Raw genomic sequence first — 5,644 nt, 5'->3', positions numbered from 1 at the left:
TTATATAGGGCATTGCAAGGGCCGAAGTCTACTCTCAGTAAGTCAAATGACGAGAATCACGTGCTACAGCACATGCCTGACAAATGACCGTTGTAACATATAACTACATCAGGAATCTGTAAAATAATTATATCGCTCCTTTCAGATAAAGAAATATAACATAGCTTTTCAAAAAAGTATTGATTTATTTTCAATCCCATGGTTAGATCAATGGCTTGTCCTTATGCCAGATGCATAGTGCTCCACATGTTAGCTATGTTTCTACATTTTACTTGCAATGTTTGTGATTGGATTATCGAGGCCAATGGAAAATTGAAGAGCTAAAAATGTTTTTGTCCAACCATCCAAATGGTCCAGCGAGAGACGTACAGGCCAAATAAACTATCTGAATCAGTCTCCTGCAATATTGAATTGATTGTAATAAGGTGTCTTGACAAACACCAGAACTATTTAAAACAATGAACAAGTATTTAAGTGGTGTCTTCTCTATGGCAGGATGCTGTGGTGATAATTAGGATGCTCAATCACTGGAGTTGCCAGATGATAAATATTCCCAGCACCTTTGGTGCCAACAAACAATATGAACATTTCACCAGAGCTGTTGAAAGTACTTACATAATAGTTGCAATAGTTGACATTTCAGGGTACTGGTTATCTTCTGGGCATTTCTGGCAATGTCATCGACCTCTGGAAACATTACTTTGACTACTAAGAAGAGAATTATCTGTTGCTCCATGCTTTTTGTTTAACTTCTAAAGCGTGCATTCGCAGATAAATACAGCAGGGCTGCCTTGGGGACTGGAGGATAAGGTTGAGCAAAAGAAAGACATCAGAGAGCAGGAGTGGCTGTAACAATGAGGCTGCAAAATGCAGGTGATTACACACGTATTCAGTGTGCAATTATTCTGCATGAACGTTTTGGAGGAGCAGTGGGAATGGTACCTATACTTCATTAAGGAGAATGTCACCGAGTAATCTCATCTGTCGTAATTTCAATTTGAGCATTACAGCTGAGAATGGATCTCATAAATATACCAGAGGTGTAGCGCAATAATCCAGTAAATTTGAGCTCAAATGGTGTTATAGCAGTTCGAAGATTTAAACCCATTTAAAAATAAATCTTGGTGCTAGTCTTGGTATAAATCTTGGTATAAAATTAGTCTTAACAAGAATGGCTATCAAGCTATTGGATTACCAGCCACACTACACTGGTTTACTGCAAAAGAAAGCTGCTGTTTTCTACCTTCCCTTCCCTTTATATTTTCCAAATAAAAATGTACCCCAAGAAAAAGCACAGGGACAGTTAACTTTTCCTACAGCTTTCCTTACATCAATTTATTTGGATCCTAGGAGAGATTTCTAAAAGTTTAGACCTCACCACTGATAACACTGAATTTCTTCATATTCTGATCTCTTGTTAAGATCTTTGCTCATCGATTTTTCTGTACCATCTCCTTTTCTGCTATTATTCCTTCCTGCTGTTATATCCTTTGCTTTGTTTCACTACAATTTCCTTTACTTTTTTAAGTTTTGTTTTCTTTTTTGACTTTCGGCTATTCCTGTAAATGTTCTTTCTGTTATGGTGCTTTGAGTACGACATGAATGAGCTGGAAGCTAGACATGTTATGTCAGAAGAATCTTGATCCCAAAAGATTTTGTGTGAATGTAAAATAGCCTCCCACCCCCATTCCTTTGCTAAAGATGTACAAGGTTTTTTTTAACATTTTAGAAAATGCAGCTGGAGGTTATCAGGTGATAATGACAAGAGGGTAAGTGTGAGTAGATGTAGTTGGATGTCAAGAGGATAACTGATTAAATACATTTCTGAAGTTTTGATTGCATTATCTTGGATAATGCATTTACAGAACTTTATCACAAAATATTAAATTGATTGGCCATACTTGAGTTGAATGCACCTAATCTTGATTGACATCGTTTGATGGGTAGAGTGGACCTTATTTTCATCCTGTACTTTCTTATAATCTTTCCCTTCCAGTCTTCAGATCAATCTTCTCTCACTCATGAATTTGAATTTTTAAAAAATGCACGTATTAGCCTGGAGTGCTGACAGGTCAGTTAAAATGTTGGTGGTGGAAATATTACAGAAATGATGGAAGGAAGGCATGTGACTTTAAACCCCACCAGTATCATTTGTAGTAAGAAGGTAATTAAGATCAGCCATTTGGGAAACTTCAGGTCAGCTTCAACTTTGCTGACCTACATAACCAGTCCCAGGGCCTGATAAACTTTATTCCAGAGTCGTTAGGGAAGTGGCCCGATAAACATCAGATGCACTGGAGATCATCTTCCAAAATTGTATAGCGTCTGCATCAGTTTCTAAGAATTGGAGGGCATCTAGTGTAACCCCACTATTTACTAAGGGAGGTAGAAAGAGAGCAGCAAATTATAGACTGGTAAGCTCGACATTGGTAGTGGGAAGAATACTGGACTCCTCTCTTAAAGATGTCATAGCAGAGCACTTGGAAGATAGTGACAAGATCTGACAAGAGTCAGCATGGATTTATGAAGGGGATGTTGTGCTTGACAAATCTGCTGAAATATTTTGAGGGTGTAACTAGTAGAGTGGATAAGGGAAGACAGAGAATGTGTTTAACCTGGATTTTCAGAAGACTTTTGATAAGTTCCCACATAAGAGATTAGCAAACAAAAATAAAGCACATGGGATTGGAGATCATGTACTGAATTGAATTGAGAACTGGTTGGCAGATAGGAAACAAACAGTCAGAGGGAACATAATCTTTTACCAAGTGACAGTCAGTAACTGGTGGGGCATGGCAAGGATAATTGTTTAGACCCCAGACATTTATAATATTAATGATTTAGTTGAAGAAACAACTTGTCATATCTCTAAGTTTCACAAGACACAAAGCTGATGGGAGGATGAGCTGTGAGGAGGATACAGAGAAGCTTCAGTGTGATTTGGACAAGTTAAGGAAGTGGACAACCACAAGACAGATGCAGTATAATGTGGATAATGTAAGTTTATCTACATTAGTTGCAAAAACAGGGAAGGAGATTAATTTTCTGAATGGCAATCGATTAACAGGGAGGTGCAACGAGACCTGAGTGTCATTGCAGGTAGTGAAGAAGGCCTTGTGCTCCTGAGATGCTGCTTGGCCTGCTGTGTTCATCCAGCCTCACATTTTATTATCTTGGAATCTCCAGCATCTGCAGTTCCCATTATCTCTGATACCTTCTTATGAGAGGATTTGAGTACAGGAGCAGGGATCTCTTACTACAACTGTACAGGGTATTGGCACGATGAAACCTGGAGTATTTGTGCAGTTTTGTTCTGCTCATCTGAGGAAGAATGTCCTAGCTATTGGGGGAGTGCAAAGCAGACTTAATGGACTGATTCCTGGGATGGTGGGACTGATGTACAGTGAGAGACTGGATCAATTAGGATTATAGTCAATGGAGTTTAGAACAATGAGGTTGGGATCTCACAAAAACAAATAGGATTCTAACAGGATTAGATGAGGTAGAGATATTGCTAGTGATCAGGAAACCCAGAATATTAAAGACTATAAGGAAAGATGTAGATATAGTTCTTAGGACTAAAGGATCAAGGATATAGGGAAAAAGCAGGAACAGGGCACTGAGTTGGATGATCAGCCACCATCATATCGAAGGGCGCAGCAAGCTTGAAAGGCTGAATGTTGTATTCCTGTTCCTAGATGCTACATTCATTTCCTGCAGTGCCTCTAGTTTAAAATTCTCAACCTTAAGTTCAAATTCCTTCATAATTTCACCTCACTGTACCTCTTTATTCCCCTCCAGTCTATAAACCAACCTTACAGCCCTTCAAACTCTCCATTCCTCTGACTTGGCTACTAATGCAGCCTCCCTTTCTTTGTCCTGCAATTATGTGGTTGCTCAATCAGCAATTACATTCTCCAGAATTCCCTCTCTAAATCCTTCAAACTCCTTCCGCTCCTTTGAAAGCCTCCTCAAAGTTTTTGCTCCTTTATAATGTCTGTGGTTTTCAGGCACATCACGCCTCATTTTGGGATCTTACTTAACAGTGTTATGTAAACGAGAGATTTAGTATGACTATTTTAGGAATTGTGCCTTAAAATAATGTTCTTGAGTACATAAACAATGGCTTTTCAGCTGCTTAAATCATTAGATAGCTAATGTATAATGTAGGGAAATGTATCTTAATATATTGATATCTTCTAGTTTTATGTGTTATTCCATAATTCATCTATAAATTTTAACATAACATTATTCTCATCTATAAATTTTAACAGAACATTAATGCGGCTTACTAACAGCTATAAATGACTTGATAGTGGTTATTTTAATTGAACAAAAGTAAACTAGACTAGTAGAGTAAATATTAATTTGGATTTCAAATTAATTAATTACTTTTTTTATTCATTCATGGGATGAGAGTGTCACTGGCTAGACAGCAGTTATTTACCATCCCTAATTTCCCAGAGGGCAGTTAAGTGTCAGTCACATTGCTGTGGGTCTGCAGTCACCTGTAGGCCAGATCAGGTAAGGATGGCAGTTTCCTTCCTTAAAGGACTTTAGTCAACCAGATGGGTTTTCCCAAGAATTGACAATGGATTCCTGGTCATCATTAGATGCTTAATTTCAGATGTTTATTGAAAGACTTGTGACAAAAATGCTTCCCAACACTTTATAAATTTGTCAGTTGAATTTCATCCTTAAAAATGATTTGCAATTGCTGGGACACCACTGCACCAAAGCAAGTACTATAATCAGTTTCCATGAGCAGAAAGCCCAGTACAGTACTGTAATTAAGAAAAAATCAATTTGCTGTAAACAGTATTTTACATAGGAAACATAATTAATCTATATGTTTTTCTGAAGTTTGTTATCATTAGGTTTATACCTCAGATGGACTTTCATATGGCTTGTCATACCTAGCAATTTTCGGCTGTTATTTAATTGCCCTGTTTTATTAGTACACATACTGCCAACCCCAAGAAAGATATCAGCTCACTATTATCCAGAAACTTTATTGCATGCTGCATAATAAAAGTCTGCTTGAACGTAAGTTAATTTAAGAAATAGGCATTAGGTAAAGTAATGGAGCTGAATGCAGGAAGTGTGGGAAGCATGCAGGGAGAAGAGCTTAAAATTAAGGTGAAACAATTGTGAATCAACGACTTGTTTTTTGACTCTGCTTTTAAAAATACATACATATGTGCATTCCATTTGTGAAAGTGACTCACAGTTGTGAAAAACAGTAACTGTTTAAGTTCTGCATTCTTATAAGTGTTGTAATATGCAATATTAAGCACATGTATTTCTGTCTGTACACGTTGTATTTCTATTTTAAAAAATAGCAATTTGTAAGCGAGGCTGTTTTTTAATGTTGAGTGTTCTGTTAGCCGTTGTTTTGGATAAACATAACCATTTCCATCACCCACAGTTTAGTGCCACAACAGTGTATATTTTCATACAACTGAAATTCTTTTCTATGAGGCAGATCAGATTGTAATGGCTGCTACTGCGTTTGACAGTCATAAATATATTAGTTTTTCATGCCTGGAGGACTGAAAGTAACTCAATTCAAACTCTTCAGGTAAAGCAGGAAAACAGAGTAGATTGAATCGGCGTTAAGAATGAAGCAAGAAAAGCTGAATTC

This window comes from Stegostoma tigrinum, chromosome 1, assembly GCF_030684315.1.
Source record: "Stegostoma tigrinum isolate sSteTig4 chromosome 1, sSteTig4.hap1, whole genome shotgun sequence".
NCBI classification, from domain to species: domain Eukaryota; kingdom Metazoa; phylum Chordata; class Chondrichthyes; order Orectolobiformes; family Stegostomatidae; genus Stegostoma; species Stegostoma tigrinum.
This window is presented reverse-complemented; position numbering follows the sequence as displayed.